Source organism: Bos grunniens, chromosome 8 (genome assembly GCF_055505025.1).
Source record: "Bos grunniens cultivar Pamir isolate PY7600 chromosome 8, Bosgru_T2T1.0, whole genome shotgun sequence".
Classification (NCBI taxonomy): domain Eukaryota; kingdom Metazoa; phylum Chordata; class Mammalia; order Artiodactyla; family Bovidae; genus Bos; species Bos grunniens.
Genome location: NC_141172.1, coordinates 3,691,394 through 3,714,021, shown reverse-complemented (window position 1 = coordinate 3,714,021; position 22,628 = coordinate 3,691,394). Strand labels below are relative to the sequence as shown.

Sequence of the window (22,628 nt, the reverse complement as noted above, 5' to 3'; positions counted from 1 at the left end):
AGTCCAAAAGGGAGAGGACATGTATATACACGTATGGCTGATTCATTTTGCTGTATGCAGAAATTAACACTACATTATAAAGCAATTATGCTCCAATAAAAATTAATTAAAAATACAAAAATAGAGGCAAAATGTTTAGAATTCTTATATAGTTTTGATGAACTGATCCCAATCTATTTCATTAAAATTTTCATTAAGTTTGTGGGGAAAAAAAAGGATATTGAAGCTGGCAAAAATAAGAATTAGAATGGTAGGAACCCTAAATTCACCTCCTTATAATTGTGTGTAAATTATTCAAGTTGCATCCCTTGAAATTAGCTTGCATCTTGCCTTTGAAAAATGTGCCCTGGATAACTTAGAGTGGTTGTAAAATTTTACCTTCTCTTTATGAAAATCAAACATAAAATAGGTTATAGGTTTTTTTCCGTGTTCTGATGGTTGGTAGAAGCCTTTTTCACAAGGCTAACTTTCCTAAGTAAAGTAATCAAGATGCACGGTTTGATAATCGATGCACAAGGAGGTGTTTAATGAATTATTGAAGCACGTGGCGCAGGTGTGCGTCTCCAGGGGCCAGAATACAGAATTACCGCTCGGCAATTAGACCGTCAGTGTTCCTTACCCAGTTGACCGTAATTAAAATAATTTTATTCTTGGTTTGATATTGGGAATTAAAACTCACAGCTCAGTTACCTGGTAAAAGGCTTTCAAGGCTAATGGCCAGAGACATGACGGTTTTAAAACGCCAACCTGTGTTCTTCCTCTGCATTTCAAATTCCTCAATCGTTCATGTCTGATTAAAGTTGTGTCTGACTAATTGATAATGACTTTTCAATTAGGTAAAAGCATATTTTATTTAGAAATTACATTTATTTACATTGATTTTTCCCTTCTTCAAGATGTCTGGGCTTCTGGGTCTGATTTAATCAGCCACAACTGGGAGGCAGCTTTTGCAAGAGTCACTGAGAAGTCATTCCCCAAACACAGGCTGCTGTTATCAGGCATTGGAGAAAGGCCGGGTAAAGCCACTGTTTATATAGGTTGCATCATGCAGCTTGCAGGATATTAGTTTCCCACCCAGGGCCTGAACCCAGGCTCTTAACTGTGAGAGCAGAGAGTCCTAAGCACTAGGGACCGCTAGGGAATTCCCTATCACCGTGTTAGCTGAAGGATACCTAGGAAACCCCTCGTCTTTTTCACTGAGCGTGGAAAAGGGGAATGAAGGCCGTGCTTGGCTGGTGAGGTCATGCTCTTTTCTTGTTGGGGTTGGGCATAAGAATCTCTCCAGGTGAGGGAAACTATCACAAACAACATTCTTTTTGACACATCTGCCCCTCATGCAGGAGTAATGAGGGGTCCTGGTGAGTTTGGGCGGCCTCCTCCCTTAATGTCCACGTGGTAGGGGTGAGGACCGAGATGCTCTCCACTTCTGGGGGCTAGAGGGAAGGACCGGACTTTTTCTGCCCCTGATTCTGCCAGGCAGGAGAGGTGAGCCCGTTCCCTTGCAGAGACAGTGACCCCAGCTTCCAAGGTGTTATCATCAGGTAAGCTGACTCCTCACTACCCGGCTGAACTCAGGGGGAGATGACAGAGCACAGCTGGGTGTTTGGGGTCCCTAGGTTTCTGAGGAGTGGAATCCTACAGGCTGTGTGTGTGTTTTAATATTTACTTAATTGGCTACACTGGGTCTCAGTCGCTGCGTGTGAGATCTTTAGTTGTGGGGATGGCATTTAGTTCCCTGATGAGGGATCGAACCCATGCTCTTGAGGGGGTCCCTGAGCCTCTGTTTTCCCACCACTTAGATGGAGGATACCAATGATCAGATAAAGGACTGTTGTGGGGATGAAAGTCAATCGAAGTAAAACATCTCGGGCTGCAACTGGGCATCAGTGGAGGCTCAACCAATGACAGAAGCTACTGTTGTAATTATGCTTTGTGATATTTATCTTTCCTGGGTTGTCCGTGTGGGTCCTAAGGTGGGGCATGCTGGCACCTCCTCTGATATGTGGGTCCTTCCTAAAGGCCAACACTTAGAAAAGACAACCGCCAAGTCACCTGGGACATCTCTGTGCTCAGATTTGCACCTCGATCCAATGGCTTTAGGACCTCAGCAACTCTCAAGTTCAAGACCAGCACTCTTGTGTTTTATACAGGAGCCTCAGGTCCAGAAGGGTTTCCCAGGTGGCGCTAGTGGTAAAGAACCTGCCTGCCAATGCAGGAGACATAAGAGATGCAGGTTTGATCCCCTAGGTTGGGAAGGTCCCCTGGAGGAGGGCATGGTATCCCACTCCAGTATTTTTGCCTGGGAAATCCCATGGACAGAGGAGCCTGGGACAGAGGGCTACAGTCCATGGGGTCACAGAGTTGGACACGATGGAGCGACTAACACACACGCAGACACACACACACACCTCCTAAACCGCCCTTGAGAACCTTGAGGGTTGATATTTTTTCTGTCACTGTGTTCCTTCAGAAGAGCTCTGATAGAGGCAGACCAGGAAGATGCTGTGACCGTCAGCTCACATGTAAATAAACTCACAGAGTGGCTGCTCGATGATTCTACCATCAGGGTTTACTTTCTCCTCCTTCATCTTGGGACATTTTGGACATTCAGCCTGGAGGTTATTTGTTTTGATTTGAAGTGTGCATTACCTTTAAGAGTCAAAACTCCTTTGCAAAAAACAAGGGTTTGGACATTGTGTCAATGCTTTCTTTCAAAACAACTTACCTTCCCTTCCAGCAGGTGGCAGTATAACACAGCAGTAACCTGAGCAAACAGTCTGGCCTATTTTAGGTTGAAAGCAACCAGGGAGTTTCATTCCCGGTTAGATTTCCACAATAATTCTAAATTAAGAAGATAGAGGCTTTCTAACAATTTTATCTGTGGGTCATCTTTTCACTGCCAATTGTTATACACTTCCTCAGGTAGAAAAATTTCATCCTGGTTTTCTGAGAGCTCCTTTACATCTGGCACTTGAAAATATGAAACTGGAGTATTGAGGAAAACATCTCGTTTACTATTTAAGTATTAGACTTAAAAGGTGTTTTGTTGCTATGCTCTTTTTGCATTTTTTAAAAATTATTTTTTAACTGGAGAACAGCTGCTTTACAATATTGTGTTGGCTTCTGGTTTACAAAAGTGTGAGTCAGCCACAAGTATATTCCTTCCATGTTGAACTTTCCTCCCACCCCACCCCACCCCATTCCACCCCTCTGGGTCGCCACAGAGCACTGAGCTGAGCTGCCTGTGCTGTGCGGCAGCTTCCGGCCCGCTCTCTGCTTTACATATGTCAATGCTGTTCTCTCAGTTTGCCCCACCCTCTTCTCCCCCTGCCGTGTCCAAAGTTTGTTCTCTTATGTCTGAGTCTCTGTTCCTACCTGCCCTGCAAATAGGTTCATCAGTATCATCTTCCTAGATTCCACATATATGCAATACTTATATGAATTTTGTTTTTCTCTTTCTGATTTACTTCACTCTGAATTATAGGTTGTAGGTTCATCCACCTCACTAGAGCTGACTCCGATGTGTTCCTTTTTATGGCTGAGTAATATTCCATCATGTGTACATACTCCAGGCCCTTCATCCATTCACCTGTTGAGGGACACCCAGGCTGCTTCTAGGTCCTACCTATTGTAAATAGTGCTGCAGTGAACTTTGGGGTACATGTGTCTTTTTCAATTATGATTTTCTGACGGTATATGCCCAGTAGTAAGATTGCTGGTGATATGGTAGTTTTATTCCTAGTTTTTCAAATACTCTTCATACTGTTTTCCATAGTAGCTGTATCAATTTACATTCCCACCAACAGTGTTGCTATGTTTAATTCACTCTATGATGTTAGTTAAAATGAAATTATTAGGGCTATTCATATGACTTCAGATAAGAAAATAGTCTTTCTGTGGAACTTATTTGAATGTGTACTTTCTGGACATGTGTATATTTATTGGCACATGCGTCTTTTGAGGAGTTATTTCAGCCTCTCAGAATTATGGTTTATTTTTTGGACTCAGCACAGCTTGAAAAATTAGCTTTCTTTAACATAATTTCTCAGGAATCTCCATACTTTTGTTTAGCTTTCCATAACTTTTAGGGAATTTGTTTAATAAAATTGGAAAAAATATTCATCAGACAAATATGTGAGAGGAGCCAAGGAACAGTTTTCAGGATGAGTCTAGCTAAAAGTGTGGATAACAAGAAAGCAGAGATTAGAAGTCAGATATCTACTACTTAAGGGATATATCTATTATTATTCTCTGAAAAGACAAATAGTGGCAAATTGCTCAATTATGGTGAATAAATCTTCATGATTTATGGTATCCCGGTTCAGTTGTGAATAAATGTGCCTTGAGTGTATTTTCTTATTCTAGACACAAGAAGACTCTTCCTACTGTGGACCCCAGCCCTGTGCCCGTCTCCTGTCTGAGAACTGTTTTCGTGTCTTCTTTGTGGTGATCAGCACATAGACAGCAGACCCCAGGGCCTGAGTGGCAGCGGGGCCCCAGGCTGCGGGGGAGGAGAGGCACAGCACAGGGTGTCTGGCGAATGCCGCTCGCTTGGCCCTCCTCTCTTCACCCGGCAGATACTCAGCGCCCCAGTCAGCAGGCACCGTGTGAAGCGGGCACCCAGCCAGCGGGATGAGTGGGCATGCTCTGCTACCGTCCTGTGGACGAGCCCCATCTCTCTCTGCTTTTCTGCCTCAAATACTGCTTTTCGGTGGGTGTGAGTTTCTCTCTCTCATCTCTCTCCTCCTGTGACTTTTCTCTCCTCGGTTCCCTCTGCTGAGTGTGTAGAGGGAAGACTCCGTGGAGACACAGAGTGGGCACCCTGTGGACATGGAGGGTTGAGCTGATACATCTGAGTTATTGAGAAGATGGGAGAGAGGCTGGGTCCCCCTTGAGGCAGCCTGTGAGTGACTGAGTGGGGAGGGTGCTTAGTCGGACGGGGGGCCTGAGCAGGGTCCGCGCCCCTGCGTGTGTGTGGAGAAGACCAGGTGTTCTCACCTGTCAGAGGGACAGAGCAGCCTGCCCCCAAATGCCCCGCTTTCCACACTGATGATGTTTGAAGTAAACTTACTCAGGAAGCAGCCAGTGCAAAACAGACACTCTGTTCTTTGTCTCCCTGAAAGCAGAGATAAATCTCCCCAGTGAAGAGTCCCCTCCCTGCACCTGCAGGGGAGAAGGCATCCTTTATCACCAGAGACAGGAAACCCAGGGCCCTTCAGGCTGTGTAAACAAACCGTGTGACTTGTTGCTAACTTTCCTCCCCAAGTCCGAACCCCTTCCTCATGTCAGTTCTTCCCACATTTATTGTTTCTTTGTTCAGAGGTATAAACGCTGGTGCTTGGCCACTTCTTTGAGTCTCATATTTTATGAGCTCCCATGCACACAAAATTAATTTCTTTTTCTCCTATTCATCTGTCTTGCTAAGTTGCTTCCATCCTGTCTGACTTTTTGCAACCCCATATACTGTAGCCCACCAGGCTTTTCTGTCCATGAGGTTTCCCAGGTAAGAATACTGGACCGGATTCCAGGGGTGGAACCCACGTCTCTTACATCTCCTGCACTGGTAGGCAGGCTCTTTACCACTAGTGCCACCTGGGAAGCCCATGTTAATCTATCTTATGTCAACTTACCGGTTAGAGCAGACATGCCTGGAGGAAGGGGCAGGTGGTAGGCAAATGGGAGCTGACCTTCAGAGGACCAGAATACAGGGGTGGTCATGCTGTAGGTAAAGGAGTCTTCTGAGGTTTGGGGCTGGACAGAGGGGTCAGTTAGAGTTGGAATCTGGGTCTCCAGGATAAGAGCTTAGCAAGAACTTTGACCCTCTGAGATGCACTCCCAGAGAGGCATGACAGCTGGGGACACCAGCAATGGGTCCTGTGGGGAAAAAAGCCTCTTTTCCAAAGATCCATTGCATTCAGTGTGAATCCATTGGAAGTTTGTGGGAAAAATTAAAAACTCAGATGACCCCGCTCCCCATCATGCCTTTCCCTGTTATCAGGATGTCATCCTGAGTCTACGTGCTGTGCTAAGTCACTCAGTCATGTCCGACTCTGTGGGACCCCATGGACTGTAGCCCACCAGGCTCCTCTGTCCATGGGATTCTTCAGGCAAGAATACTGGGGTGGGTTGCCATTCCCTTCTCTGGGGGATCTTCCCGACCCAGGAATCGAACCTGCACGTCTCTTATGTCTCCTGCATTGGCAGGTGGGTTCCTTACCACTCAGCACCACCTGAGTCTATGGGAACTCAAGTAGAATTGTGTCCTGCTGTTGTGTGAAAATTGTATAAATATTATGTTGAATTGGTTCATAGTGCTTTTCAGGTCTACTATATCCTTCTACTTTTCTGTCTATTCATTCTATTAAGTTTTGAGTTTAATATTGAAACTCCAACTAAAAATCTTAATTTATCTACTTAAAAAAGTAATTGTAATATATAGTGGAACTATATGTCACTTTATTCTGTGTTTTCCAAGTCTCCTGTAAATTTGTTAACCATACTTTCATAATTACAAAAAATTTAAAAATAATGTAAGATGCCATTCTGGACCTGATGTGGAATTTGATCTTTTGCAAAACATTTATTTGTATTTATTTATTTGGCTCCTCTGGGTCTTAGCTGTGGCATGCAGGGTGTTTGCTGCTACATCCAGAGTCTTTGTTGTAGCCTGTGGGATCTAGTTCCCATACCAGGGATTGAACCCAGGCCCTCTGCATTGGGAGCTTGGAGTCTTAACTGCTGGACCACCAGGGAAGTCCTGAATTTGATTTTTGAATGGACTGAGTTTGCATTGAGAATTTACTGAGAATTTACCTGTCAGGGACCATGACCTGGATCAGAAGGAATCTAGGTAGCAAGATCAGAGCTCACTCCCCTACCAGGACCTTGGATCCAGAAAGAGGGCCTGCTGGGCTTTGCTCAGCTGGACGGGTGGTCCTGGACCGACAGGATGTGCCCCTGGAGGCTGCACACGTCCTGGGAGTCAGGTGCTGGGTTTGCGTTATCCCCACGCAGTGGTGATGGGGGCTTCTGAGACTGCAGTCTCTTCTTTCGTCCTCTTTCCTGGGGCTGCCCTCCTGTGGCTGAGGGTTCGGGGCCCAGGGAGGGGCCACAGGATGGGTATTTTTGTGGATGGAGCAGGACACTCGGGTTTCAGTTCAGCTTGCATGTGCCCATGGCGGTGGAGGTACAGGCAGAACACGCGGGTGGAGACGGGGTTGGCCCAGGGCTGCTGTGTTCCACGTCCTCCTCCAGCGGTCACGTCTGCAGAGCTTTCAGGAGGAACTCCACCTGCAGACCTGGCCTTCCTGGGGACACGAAGGTGTATTTACCAATGTGGGAGCACAGAATAAACCTGGATTGTTTGCTCGTTGGATTTATAACTTGTAAGGGTCTGTACAGCACTGGCCTTCATCTGCACTCTGACTGCAGGGCCTGCGAGTGTGGGAGGCAGGCCACCCGCTTTCCCTGGAAAGGATGCTCTGTCGGCACCTCCCCTCTCCGAACCTTGAGTTCAGTAGCAGGGACAGGCAGTGGCATTTGTGTGCATTTGGGCGTTCACTGTATGTTTGAAACCTGTTCCGTGTGCTAGAGTTACTGTCTATGAAGTGACTGTTGTTGCTTTATAAAGATCAGTCCTTGGAGGGCAGTAGGCCAAAGGAAAACCCTTGGCTGGGCTGAGTCTTTTGGAGCCTTTACAGGTGGTGGGAAATGCCGCCTGCTCCCAGCCCCACACTGCCCCCTCTTTTGCGCATTACTTGAGCTCTGCCCAGGTTTTCTTATGGGCACAGTCCTTGCCCCCACTGCTGGTCTGGGCTCACTCCCCTTCAGACTGGCTTCCTATCCTGTGGTTTGCTGCGTTGTCGCCTCTTTCTCTTATGCTTCTGATCCATTGCTCTTCACTCGCTCTCTCCCTTTGGGTACCACGCCTTGGGTGCATTTTTCTCCCCATCCACTGTGGCCAGGATCCTCGGGCCTTGGCCTTGAGCATCTCCTGTTCCCAGCTCTGGCTCCCTGGACTCCACGGAAGGTCCAGGCCAGACTCCTGGACCTTCCCATCATCCCCACTGATGGGAGAGCAGCCAAAAATGAGGAGGAAAGCAAGGCAGCACAACATCCTGGTGTGGCCCATGTCCCTCACCAGGGGAGGGTTGGGCTGGGAGGGGCCCTCAAATCACTCTGGAGTCAGAAGCTGCAGCCTGGAGACTCTGGGTCTCCAGCCCCAGCAGCACAGAGCTGTCGGGACAGACGGCTGGGGCCGCTGCCTCTCTGTGACCTTTCTCCCTCAAGAGCTCACTTTGTCCAGGGTTTTTTGGGGGGCACGTCGAGAAATGAAAGCAGACATCCTTTTCTCCTTAACATATTTCCAGATGGATATACCCCAAGAAGTAGTAGTAGCCAAGAGAAAGAACAAAAGGAAAAGAAACTGCTTAATTGTTGCTTTGAAGGAGGGAATGCTGCTTTGGCTAAAGTGTTTCCTCAGGGGATGTGGTCTCATTGTAGGTACTGCTCCCGGACCCCAAGTAGATAATCAGGATGCATGCAAAGACGGGTGACTTCAGTCACTGGAAAGCTAATGAAAGTATGTGACTTTGCTAGTGTCACTCATCTCTACTCACATCAAGGGGGTATGTGCACTACTCTTTTATTCTATTCTGTCTATTTTTGCTCTAACTTTGTTAGAAGATTGAGATGGGGAATTCATCATCTCTGATTCAGTTCTTTCTTCTGAAGTCTCTTTTCAGTCATATATATGACTCATTTTTGAGCACAGCCTCACTGCTGTGGATTGAATTTTGGCATCCTCCAAAATTCAAATGTCGAAACCCAACCCCCAGTATGATGGTGTTTGGAGGTGAGGCCTTTGGAGGTGGTGAAGTCATAAGCGTGTATGAATGGGACTAGTGCCCTTATGAAAAAGGCAGCAGAGCACTCATTCACCCTTCCCCCAGGTGAAGACGCAGCAAGAAGATGGCCGTCTGTAAGCCAGGAAGTGAGTCCTCAGCAGACACCTGGTCTTGGCAGCCTTTAGAACTGTGAGGGATATGTTTCTATTGTTTATAAGCCACCCTGTCTACAATGTTTTCTTACAGCAGCCCAAATAGACTCAGACACTCACCTACTGCTACACAATCTGGAATGAAAACCAACCCCCTCAGAAGACCTCAGTATAGTCTCAAAGATAGGCTTTATATCTTTCCTATTCTAACTATTCATATGTATTCACTTTGAAAAATAATTTGAGGTGATTTACAGGCAAATTTAGCTTATAAACAATCAAATTTATGACAGTAGAATTCACATTATAAAAGCTAAGAGTTGTATAATGATAATGTGATAATGAGTATATATATGCTCTGCTGCTTAGTAACTCAGTTGTGTCCAAACCTTTCCAAACTTGTGGACTGTAGCCCACCAGGGTCCTCTGTCCATTGAATTCTCTAGGCAAGAATACTGGAGTGGGTAGCCCTTTCCTTCTCCAGGGGATCTTCCTGACCCAGGGATCAAACCCAGGGCTCCTGCACTGCAGGCAGATTCTTTACCATCTGAGCACTAGGGAAGCCCGAGTACATACACACTCATACACTCATACACTCATACTCACACACACACACACACACACACACACACACACACACACACAATCCATGGTAGCCAAGGAATTACATCTCTGCAGCAGAGAGCTTCAGGACAGAAGATTTAAGTTGCCCACTTTCCAGCCCTTTGGTCAGGTCACAGACCTGTCCTCTGAACTCTGCTCACGTCAGGCATCATTGCAAGACCATCAGTCCACTGCCCACTGAGTCCCTGGTGAAGACTCTAGTTTTCATCATTTTTTTCACTAAAAACACTCAAGGCTTCATCTCAACAGCACATGTGAGGTTTACTTTTCTTCACTAAACTTCAGATCTATGCATGTTCCCCAGTCTGTGATGCTTGTCTACCCTGCAGTTCTAGGACCATGACCCCTACCAAGTCCATGGCCCCCTCCAGCCCTTCTCTCCAGTGGCCTCCAGGCAGTTCTCTTACTGCCCCCTGCTACCCTAGGTTCCAGTTGGCATCTGGAACTTTGACAGCCCTGTTCTCTTAAAGCATCTCAATGCTTATTAGAAATAGACATGACTGGAAGGATCGATATCATTACCTTATTATGAACCAGCCTCCTGTGGGAGATGCTTCTTTCCCTGGATTGTGGTTTTTCAAATGATTTTCATAATCATTCATAATGTAAAGGATTCCAGGAAGGCCTTCCACTCCCAGATGTATTTTTTTTTTTTTGAACATGATTTTTATCAGCTCTCTTCTATGTGCAGAATAAAGACCTTCTGAAGTCCAGTCTCAACCACAATTTATTTATTTCTTTTTATCTGCTACCACACCCCTGTAAGAATTGCCTCTCTGCTCAGACTAGTCTGGGGTTGATGTCCTCCAAAATCTGTGCTGCAAAATTTTCCTTGACTGTTTCCCACTTCTGAAAAACTGTCACCTCTTCTTCAAGCACACACAGCCCTCCCTGCTGTCCCACACATTCTCCTGAACTTAAATATTTATTGCATTCATTGAATAAATATTTATTAGGCACCTATCATGGGTAGGTACTAGATTCCAGTGATGAAGAAATTGAATGAAACAGTCCTCCCTGCCCTCATTCTAGTATCAGGGTTAGCAGTGATAAGAAGTAGGGAAAAAAGGACTTGTCAACTTGGGAAGGGAAGGAAATAGGAATGCAAAGTGGAAGCCTCAGGTGAGAAAATGAAGCTAGAAGCACCCAGGTCTTGGGTCTATATTCCTGTTCACTGTGAAGGCAAGAAGAAGTTGGGTGAATGGTGGAGACTGTTAATTCTCCTGGCTCTGGTGCAGCGTCCTCACAGGTAGAGTAAATGTTGCTGAACCTAGGATTCTAGGAAAGGGGGACGTTCATAGAGGTTCCTCCTTAGCTGAATGCTCTGTGTGTGTGTATGTTAGTCACTCAGTCATGTCTGACTCTTTGCAACCCCATGGACTGTAGCTCACCAGGCTCCTTTGTCCATGGAATTCTCCAGGAAAGAATACTGGAGTGGGTTGCCATTTCCTTCCCCAGGGGATCTTCCCAACCCAGGGATTGAACCCAGGTCTCCTGCATGGCAGGCAAATTCTTTACCATCTGAGCCACCAAGGAAGCCCTAGTTGAATGCTGGCAGAACCAGAAAGGGGAATAGGGAACCAGAAATAGGAGATCTGGACTTCATGTGATTAGATCATGAGCACAGAGCCCATAAGTGTCCAGAGAAGGGGAGATTGTAGGTAGAATCAAGTCACACATCAGGGTTGGGGCAAGAAAGCAGAAATTCGTCATCATAATGAAACAGAAAGATGGATTCAGGACTCCAGTTTGAGAAGCTGAGCAAAGTGGTTAGTGGTTGAAAGAACAGGCAGATGAACAGCAAAAGGCAACAGTCCAAGTCTGTGTGCTCCTCAATTCTTCAGTACATTGGAAGCCGGTGCTATGTTTTAAGCCATGCAGGTTTATCGGCCACTTTATGGCCCTAGAGGTTGAGAGTTGGTTGGCCGATTTGCCCAAAGGTGCTTGAAATGAGGAATTCAGTCTGCAGCCTGGCTATGGTGGGACTAACCAACCTGCAAGACCAGGGGTGAGAGTCAGAGTCCAAGGATTAAGAGGAGATAATACCAAGGATACTCACAGTGAGGATGTTTCTGAGCTCCACTGGGGCCGTGGTCCTGAGTGACTGCTGAACAGGGACAAGAATCCATCTCAGGCTAGAGGAGTGGGTGCCATCTCCTTTCAAAACTGTAAAGTCTACCTGGTCTCCTGTGACTTGGCAGACTCCTCTGCCATATTGTGTCCGACTTTTCACAATCCAATGGATTGAAGCACTCCAGGCTTCCCTGTCCCTCACCATCTCCTGGAGTTTGCTCAGGTTCGTGTCCATTGAATCAGTGATGCCATCCAACCATCTCACTCATCCTCTGTCATTCCCTTCTTCCCTCAATCCTTCCTAGCATCAAGGTCTTTTCCAATGGTCATCTCTTCACATCAGGTGGCCAAAGTATTGGAGCTTCAGCATCTGTCCTTCCAATGAGTATTTTGGGTTGATTTCCTTTAAGATTGACTGATTTGATCTTCTTGCAATCTAAGGGAATCTCAAGAGTCTTCTCCAGCAACACAGTTCAAAAGCATCAATTCTTCGGTGCCCTGCCATCTTTATTGTGCGGCTCTCACATCCGTACGTGACTACTGCAAAGACCATAGCCTTGACTAGACAGACAGTTATCAGCAAAGTGATGTCTTTGCTTTTTAACTCACAGGCTAGGTTTGTCCTAGCTTTCCTGCCAAGAAGCGGTTGTCTAATCTCATGGCTGCAGTCCTGTGACTGAGTGACCCTAAGGGTAGTCATGCAGAAACAGGTAAGGGTTCAGCTTGTGGTCAGAGATCAGAAAGAGGGCCTCAAAGCTGGAGGCCCTCAGGAACCTGGAGACTCCAGGGAGCAGGACACAGGGAAGAACACGGGGGTGTCACAGACTGAGGGGAGGCAGGGACTGTTAATTCAGGAGTCTAATTTTATTCTGGTTGCTGGAAGAGAGAAAAAAATCATAGGGAACATCTTGCTTGGATAAAGGTCACTCCCCCAGGGAAGGAGAAAGAAATAGTCCTTTCTGGTGAACAGATCCTGACCAGGGAAACATGTTCTCAGGAGCCCTTGGTGTGAATTTGTATCAAATGGCTATGTTCTCCAAGACCTAGCACTGGGGCAGCAGAGACCCCAGAGAAGGGGCAACGGGGAGTGATCTTCAGGGGCACAGATGGACCATTAGCAGGTTTGCTTTGCCACACCCCTGCCCATGTTACAGCCTTTCGCTTTCCATTATAAAACTCTCCTGTGGGGTTTCATTTGGGGCCTTGAGGGACATTGATTTCATTCAATGTTTTGACTAAGTTTTTAAGACCCTGAGTCATTTCTATTTTTTTATTGTCACCCTCTGTAGAGTAGGACACCATTTAGAAATTTGACAGTATTTTTCCTGTCCTTTTGCGGTTGTCAAATATTGAATTAGGTCTCATTATAAACGGAGTAGAAGCTGTCGTTGTTGACATTTTCCTTCATTAGGAAGATACTGAAAGCTGACATTTTTAACCTATCAGCTCCAGTCAGTCTGCAGATAAGACACGGTGTGGGAACAAGGCCGTCTGCCTCCATTCCTGCTGTCATTACAGACTCACCGGGAATCATTCATTGATAAAGTGGCTTCACGTAATGGGTCTCTTCCAGAGAGAGGAGGCAAAAAGCATCCATTAACTCTAGGATTTAAAGTCTGAATGAGTGAAAGAAGGCATTGATTTGACTCCTGTGAGATTATTGATTAACTCAGATTTGAAACCTGAATGAATGAAGAGAAGACATTGATTTGAATCCTGGTTTTGCCCCTCAAGAGTTAGTTAATTTTGTTGGTTCTCTCTTTATTTGCAAAATTTAAAAAGCAACAGTAACTCCTTTAAGGATTATTTGGGGAGTTAGGGAATCAATTAGATGATGTAGTGAAGTGCTTTACAAACGTTAGGTTTTGCTTTACCTATTACATAGGCTTAATGAGATAGGTTATTTGGTTTTTGATTAATTGAAGGATTCTGGAATCATTCAAAGGTCGGGTGAGAACTGTGGTTGAGGTTTGGGGGAGGTAGAGTCCTGTTTCACTCCCACAGACCTCATCCATAGACTAAGTTGATGAACATATTTTATTTTTTTACAAAAAATTGGAATATAATTGCTTTACAATGTTGCATTGGTTTCTGCCTACAACATCATGAATCAGCCATAGGTATGCATATATCCCTTCCCTCTGGGGCCTCCTCCCACCTCCACACCTGCCACCCCTCTCAGTCATCGCAGAGCACCGCGCTGAGCTCTTTCTGCTACACTGTAGGTCCCCGCTAGCTGTGTGTTTTACACTTGGTGGTGCGTATATGTCAGTGCTACCCTCTCCATTCATCCCCCTCTCTCCTTCCCACTCTGTGTCCACAGGTCCAGATGAATATACTTTCTAACCCAATCCCTTCCAAAGTTTGTGACTACTGTTTCAAAACCCTGATCACAGGGAATTATATGTTTAAAGATTGAGGCCAAGGCAGCTAATGCTGTGGTAGTTTATATGTGTTAATATCCCTGGCTGGCTCAAATGGTAAAAATCCACCTGTGATGCAAGAAACCAGGTTTGATCCCTGGGTCAGGAAGATCCCCTGGAGAAGGGAATGGCATCCCACTCCAGTATTCTTGCCTTGAAAATTCCATGAACAGAGGAGTGTGCAGGCCACAGTCCATGGGGTTGCAAGGAGTCAGATACAACTGACCAACTAACACTTTGTATGTATTAATAGCATTTTGGTTTTTGAAGAAAAGGGGGGCAAAGTTTGGAAGCAATTGCTTGAAGGTCACAGCAAAACCCATGAGGTATATTGACTTAGGTTGAGAAGTAGAATATGAACAAAGTTCTCCCACCTACCAGACAGATACTCCGTGGTTTACAGGTAAGCCAAGGTGCTGGACTGTGAAAAACAAAGGAGGTGAACAATGCTCAGTGCAACTCAAAGGTGAAAGTAGAGGGACACAGCCACTTGTCCTTCTTGCTTTCTGTGCTACATTAAATCCAATCTCCTTTTCCACAAGGGGAGCCAACTGCATTTCTTGTTGTTTTTCAGGTGCTAAATTGTATCCGACTCATTGTGATCCCATGGACTGCATGCAGCACGCCAGGCTTCCCTGTCCTTCATGATCCCCCAGACTTTACTCAAACTCATGTCCATTGAGTCAGTGATGCCATCCAACCATCTCATCCTCTGCCACCACCTTCTCCTCCTGCCTTCAGTCTTTCCCAGCATCAGAGTCTTTTCCAGTGAGTCAGCTCTTTACATCAGGTGGCCAAAGTATTGGAGCTTCAGCTTCAGCATCAGTCCTTCCAGTGAATATTTGTTGATTTCATTGGAAGGGTTGATTTCCTTTAGGATTAACTGGTTTGATCTCCTTGCTTTCCAAGGGACTCTCAAGAGTCTTCACCAACACCACAGTTCAAAAGCATCAATTCTTCAGCACTCAGCCTTCTTTATGGTCCATTTCTCACATGCGTACATGACTACTGGAAAAACCATAGCTTTGGCTATAGGGACCTTTGCCAGCAAAGTGACGTCTCTGCTTTTTAATATGCTCTCTGAGTTTGTCATAGCTTTTCCTTCAAGGAAGACTAATGTTGATTAAATTCAGGATGACCAATATTGGGTCAAAACTCACTTGGAAAGAGTTTTGAGTAAAAGCGAGTGCTCTCAAATTCTAAGCTAAGGTACAGCTCAGTCCCCCCTGGGATTGACCCAAGTGGGATATTAACATTTTGAATGTCAGTCAATGTAATCAGTAAGGTGCTGATGACAGCTAGTTCCTTCTGGGCACCTAGCAATTCGACTGCAGTCTGTTGTTCTCTTCTTGGCTGCAGAAATAAGGCAAAGCTCCCATGCCCACCAAGGAGAAAGAGCCCCTCTTGCTCTCTGACAGTTAGCCCAAGCTTGGGCCCATGTCCTTCTGAGGAGACAGTCAGCCAGATCTCACCCCACGCACACCCCTCCACTGGGCACCCCTGTGACACCACAGTCCATCTGGGTGAGGTGACCTGCAGGGATTTTGTTTAACTCAGTGTGTTGAGCACATCTGGAGAAAAGACTTGTGAGAGGATTGGTGATGGTTAGTGCTGCTGTCAGCTTGGTGGTGGTCATTTATCTGCTCGCAGTGCTATTTGAGCAAGAAGTGATTGTCTTCTCTGAAAATGCTTTCTTCTATTTGATTACTTCTTAAACACTGGAGTATAAACCTTCTCTGAGTGGAAAGGGAGGTGGAAATTTCCACGGGCTAGTGGTAACCCTTACATCTGGGTTCTTATTCCGATTTCTTATAAACTTTAGAAAATGACCTCTTGAGCCCGAGTTACCTCATTTGTAAAAATGCAGACAGTATCATTTATTAGACTTAGACTTGAGATAAGGATTAAGTGAATTAGCAATGGAGGGAGATTCCCTCCCCAGCGTCTGATGCATAGAAATAGGCATTTAAAATGTATTTATTTGCTGTTTATTTATTTAACTGCGCCGAGTCTTGGCTGTGGCATGCAGGATCTTTAGTTGCGGCGTGTGGGGTATAGTTCCTTGACCGGGGATGGAACTTAGGCCCCCTGCATTGGGAACGTGGAGTACACCAGGGAGGTTCCTTAATATGCATTTAACAACTCTAAATTTTCTCCTCATGGTGGTGGTGTGGATGAAAGAAAGAAGTGCAGACTGGGGAGTCCATAAGCCCAGATTATAGTAATAAATGCTAAATTGATCAGTTGTGACACTGGAAGAGTCGCATAGACTCTCTAGTCTGGATTTCTTGTATAAAAACAAGAGGTGTTCTTTTTGATGATGGCCATTCTGACAGGTGTGAAGTGATATCTCACTGTGGTTTTGATTTGCATTTCTCTGTTAATTAGCCATGTTGAGCATCTTTTCATCTGCCTGTTGGGCATCTGCATTTCCTCTTTGAAAAATTGTCTATTCAGTTCTCCTGCCCATATTTAATTGGGTTGATTGTTTGTTTTGATGTTGAGTTGTATGAGCTGTTTATGTATGTTGGATATTAATCCCTTATTGCCATATCATTTGCAAATATTTTCTCCTTTTCAGTAGGTTGTCTTTTCATTCTGTTGATGGTTTCCTTTGCTGTGCAAAAGGTTTTAAGTTTAATTTGGTCTCATTTAAAAAGTTTTTGCTTTTATTTCTTTTGCTTTGGGAGTTGTATTCAAAGAAACATTGCTGTGATTTGTAGCAAAGAATGTTCTGCTTATGTTTCCCTCTAGGAATTTTATGGTTTCTGGTCTTATATTTAATCTAATCTTTAACACATTTTGAGTTTACATATGTTGGTGAGTATGTGGAAAAAAGAAAACCCTTGTACTCTATTGGTGGGAATGTAAATTGGTGCAGACACTGCAGAAAACAGTATGGAATTCTCTCCAAAAACTAAAAATAGAACTTTCATATGCTCTAGCAACCCATTTCTAAGTATATATCCAACCCCCACCCCCACCCACCCCGCCAAATGCTAGTTTGAAAAGATATATGCACCCTGGTGTTCACAGCAGCATCATTTATAATCACCAAGATGTGGAAGCAACCTGAGTACCCATCAGCAGATGAATGGGTAAAGACGATGGGGTACATAACACAATGGAATATTACTCAGCCATAGAAAGAATGAAATTTTGCCATTTGTAGCATCCTGGATGGACTTGGAGGATATTACGATAAACCAGAAACAGACAAATACCATATGGTATCACCCATGTACAGACTCTAAAAACTACAACTAGCGAATGAATATGACAGGAAAGAAGCAGACTTACAGACACAGAGACCCAACTAGTGTTTACCAGGGGGGAGAAGGGAAGGGAGGAGGGGCAGTACAGGGGCAGGAGAGTAAGAGGTATGGACTGGTGGGTGTAAATTAAGCCACAAGGGTATGTTGAACAACGTGGGAAATCTAGCCAATATTTTATAATAACTGTAAATGGAGTATAACCTTTAAAACCTGAATCGCTATATTGTACACCCATAACTTAAAATCCCATGGATGGAAGAGCCTGGTGGGCTGCAGTCCATGGGGTCGCTAAGAGTCAGACACAACTGAGCGACTTCACTTTGACTTTTCACTTTCATGCATTGGAGAAGGAAATGGCAACCCACTCCAGTGTTCTTGCCTGGAGAATCCCAGGGACGGTGGAGCCTAGTGGGCTGCCGTCTATGGGGTTGCACAGAGTCAGAAATGACTGAAGTGACTTAGCAGCAGCAGCAACTTATACAAAGAATCTGCCTACAATGCTAGAGACCTGGGTTTGATCCTTGGGTGAGGAAGATCCCCTGGAGAAGGAAATGGCAACCCACTCCAGTATTCTTGCCTGGGAAATCCCATGGACAGAGGAGCCTAGTGGGCTACAGTCTATGATGTCACAAAGAGTTGGACATGATTAAGCACACACACAAGATGAGAATATACTTCAATTTAAAAAAATAAAGACCTGACAGAATACAATAAAATTATATAAAGCAATTATACTTCAATTAAAAATAAATTAATTTAAAAAATTCAAGACAAACAAAAATAAATAAAATAAGAAGACTTTCCTGGTGGCTCAGTGGTATCAGCCTGCAATGCAGGAAATGTGGATTCAATCCCTGTGTACGGAAGATCCCCTGGAGAAGGAAATGGCACCCCACTCCAGTATTCTTGCCTGAAGAATCCCATGGACAGAGGAGCCTGGCGGGCTATAGTCCATGGGGTCTCAAGCAGTCAGACACAACTTAGTGACTAAACAACAGCAAATGTACTTCAGTGAAAAAAATAAGACAAGAGCTAGTACTGTCTCTAAGGTTTCTTCTAGCTTGGTGGACTCATGATTACTGGCACTTTGTGTGCATGTGTGTGTGAATCAATTGCGAAGTTAAATTTAGCACAAGACTGTCTTTGTTACCCAAGGGGTACTACCTTTCACGTGGTGTTTGCATCCGTACTTCATGGCACTCCTGTATGGGAGAGGTAGTCAGTGAGTTCCCAGGGATCTGCTCTCTGTCCCTTGGAAGAACAGACGGAGACCCTGGTGGTCTTTAGAAGTCTCTCTACTCCCATGTCAGAGGGTTACAGCTCCCTTTAATTGTGAGGAGAATCTTATCCCTTTGAGCATGCCCTGAGCTTCCCAGCTCTGGGCTGCAGGACCAGCCCATGAGGATCTGTGTTTGGTGCTTACACCCCAGGGGATCTGCGGTATTTGAAGTGCCAACCTTGAGGTGCCTACCAACGAGTCATGGCCTTTGCTGTTTGTGTCCTGAAGTATCTCTAAGCCAGGTGGCTGGTGGAGGAGGTACTGATTTCAAATTGATGTGTTTGCGGACATAGGGACTTTTGAGAGAATAAATGGACATTTGTATCCTGGGGACTTCCCCACTGGCTCAGTGGTAAAGAATCCACCTGCAGTGCAGGAGATATCGGTTTGATCTCTGGGTTGGAAAGATCTCCTGGAGAAGGACATGCAACCTACTCCAGTATTCTCGACTGGAAAGCCCATTGCCTGGGGTTGCAAAAGAGTTGGACTTGACGGGGTGACTCAACAGCAACAACATCAGTCCTGTGAAGCTTTTTCACTCCCAGGGACAGATACTGTAATTTTAAAAATTTTAGAAATTAGTGGTATGTAAAGATGGAAAATAGAGAACGTCAGTCCTGGCTAATGATGGGGTACAAGAAATACATTTACAATGTTCAAAACTCTTTGTTTCAGAAGCCTCTGGGGAATTGTTGGAGATCTGTCTGTAGAAGACTGGCAGAGTAAAAGTAATTGCTCTAAAACTGAAAGACAGAATAGAGGTGGATTCTGAAATACACAGCAAAACTGCAAAATTGAGTGGACTCTGAGCTGACTGTGAGTGCTTACTCCAAGGAAGCATGATCTCAGGAAACCAGTGTGGATTTCCTAGAAATTAACTTTGTTCTTATGGTCGACAGACTCATATATTAGGGCCCGAGTACCTGACACATTAGGGGATGCAAAAAGACAACTCATTGGAAAAGACCCTGATGCTGGAAAAGAGTGAAGGCAAAAGGGGAAGGGGCTGACAGAGGGTGAGGTGATTGGATGGCATCACTGACTCAATGGACATGAGTTTGAGTAAACTCTGGGAGACAGTGGAGGACAGAGGAGCCTGGCGTGCTGACGTCCTTGGGGTCACAAAGAGTCGGACATGACTGAGTGACTGATCAACAACAAAGTTTACTCAGAGAAACTGGATATATGACCTGTCCTTACTATCTTGCTTAAAATTATTTTGGTATTTAGAATGGATGGTAAATGTGTTCCCAGAAACAATTCTGTGATTCAGTTCAGTTCAGTCGCTCAGTCGTGTCGGACTCTTTGCGACCCCATGAAATGCAGCACGCCAGGCCTCCCTGTCCATCACCAACTCCTGGAGTTCACTGAGACTCATGTCCATCGAGTCAGTGATGCCATCCAGCCATCTCATCCTGTGTTGTCCCCTTCTCCTCCTGCCCCCAATCCCTCCCAGCATCAGAGTCTTTTCCAATGAGTTAACTCATTATCTTATAATATATTGCAAAGAGTTGGACATGACGTAGCAACTGAACAACAAGAACAACATTGTCCTAATTCTGTGTATATGATTTTGCTTCCGATTTCTTTTCTGAAACCTTGCTTCATGAGAGATTAGCCACAGCCCTTGGGAGCAATAAACATCCTGCATTGCAAACCTCCTTTTGCCATCTCACAGAATCTCCATAAATCTCGGCTGCAGTGAAGGCATCTCTTATTTTATCTATGAAGTGACTATTTCAAGAACATTTTTACAGCAGTCATCATTATTAGTCCTTTGTCCAATTCTCCCAGTTAGGAGAAGAAGAAATTAATATGCAATGTTGATATTTCTATTTTGCATTTAGGGCTTCCCTAGTGAATCAGTGGAAAAGAATCTGCCTGCTAATGCAAGAGACATGGGTTCAATCCTTGGGTCAAGACGATCCCTTGGAGGAGGAAATGTCAGTTGACTCCAGTATTCTTGCCTGGGAAATCCCATGGACAGAGGAGCCTGGCGGGCTACAGTCCACAGGGTCCCGAAAGAATGAGACACAAATTAGCCATCAAACAGCAACAAGAATCACCTGACGTATTGGGTGGAATATTTTACATCATCCTTGTGAACAGGTTGGAGAAATATGAGTTTATAAAAACAGAGCATTTACATGAATCAGCATGAACTTTCAAGGATTCTGGAGGACTGGGAAGATATGAAGATAAAATTGGAGATATTTTGCCTGGAGATGAAAACAGTTTCTTTTTTCCCCCTTTGGAGGGCTAGGCATGAATGGTTGTTCAGTTGCTCAGTCATGTCCAACTCTTTGCGACCCCATGGACTGGAGTACACCAGGCTCCCCATTCCTTCCCCATCTCCTGGAGCTTGCTCAAACTCATGTCCATCAAGTCAGTGATGCCATCCAACCATCTTGTCCTCTGTTGTTCCTTTCTCCTCCTGCCTTCAATCTTTTTCCTGCATCAGGGTCTTTTCCAGTGAATCTGCTCTTTGCATCAGGTGGCCAAAGTATTGGAGCTTCAGCATCAGTCCTTCCAGGGCATATTCAGAGTTGACTTCTTTAGGATTGATTGCTTTGATCTCCTTGCAGTCCAAAGGGACTCTCAAGAGTCTTCTCCAACACCACAGTTCAAAAGCATCAATTCTTCAGCTCTCAGCATTCGTTATGGTCCAACTCTCACACCCACACATGACGACTGGAAAAACCATAGCTTTGACTGTATGGACCTTTGCAGGCAAAGTAATGAAAACAGTATGAACAGGCATGAATGGTAGCTGTTTGCAAATATTTGTTTAACAGGTATGTCACTGGAGAGGAATTAGACGTTTCCTATGTCTCAAGTGGGACAGTTTTGGCTGAGGGAGGCAGATTTTTCTTAATCCAAGGGAAAAGGTTTGTGTCAATCAGTCTAATGGAAGGGACAGGCTTTTGAGGTAGTCAATATGACTTCTTTGATGAGTTCAAAAAGAGGCTGGTGTTCTGTTTGGGACATTGTCTAGAGCTGCATGCAATAAAGGTACGTTGGATAAAACAATTTCTTCTGGTCCTTTCTAAACCTTCAGATGCTGAGATATCTGAGATATTGAATAAATGTTAGAGGTCAGAAAGCAGATGGATGTCTTTCCCTTTGTCACCACGACTAAAGGAGTATATTATGTTCTGTCACAAGAAATGGCTTCAATTCCTAAGTCCCTGCATTAGAGATAAGCCAGGAATGAGGAAATCTGCTAAAAGCCATGATAGCAAGAATTACCTAAGAGCTAAGAGCATTATGTTTTGATGTAAGCCACCAGGGAAGGAAAATATTTCATTTGTTTAAAAAGACAACAATATTTATCAAATATGTCCAATCTAATCAGAATTGTGACTGACAGATAATTTAAACTGTGAATATTGCATTGTCCTCATATTCTAGGAGCAGTTTGTCTGAAAACTAGATCACTTTTTCTAATATAAATAATTTTTTTTCCCCTTAGAGCTCAAAGTTATCCATGAGTTTTCCTTTTCCTTCCTAGTTAGATTGTAGAAGTTCTTGAGTCTCAGTTTAGAGAGTTGATAGATTTTGAACTCTTCTGACTGCATCAGTTCAGTTCAGTTGCTCAGTTGTGTCAGACTCTTTGTGACCCCATGAATTGCAGCATGCCAGGCCTCCCTGTCCATAACCAATTCCCAGAGTTCACTCAAACTCACATCCATCAAGTCAGTGATGCCATCAAGCCATCTCATCCTCTGTCGTCCCCTTTTCCTCCTGCCCCCAATCCCTCCCAGCATCAGAGTCTTTTCCAGTGAGTCAACTCTTCGCATGAGGTGGCCAAAGTATTGGAGTTTCAGCTTTAGCATCAGTCCTGCCAAAGAACACCCAGGACTCCTCTCCTTTACAATGGACTGGTTGGATCTCCTTGCAGTCCAAGGGACTCTCAAGAGTCTTCTCAAACACCACAGTTCAAAAGCATCAATTCT

At 44.8% G+C, this 22,628-nt stretch overlaps 1 long non-coding RNA gene across 7 annotated transcripts in view; it reads left to right on the top strand.

Moving 5' to 3' along the window:
- Window positions 1-22,628, top strand: part of LOC147366558 (uncharacterized) — a 357,719-nt gene that overhangs the window by 169,405 nt on the left and 165,686 nt on the right. The window contains exons 1-2 of one of the 7 annotated variants that reach the window (XR_015169367.1): window positions 900-1,541; window positions 8,503-8,627. The exons of 1 other annotated variant lie outside the window; for it this stretch is intronic. This is a non-coding gene — a long non-coding RNA (uncharacterized LOC147366558). Of the gene's footprint in view, window positions 1-878; window positions 1,542-1,799; window positions 1,920-8,502; window positions 8,628-22,628 lie in introns of those variants that run through there. 5 more of the 7 variants (XR_015169366.1, XR_015169364.1, XR_015169363.1 and 2 more) reach the window with 5 other exon arrangements.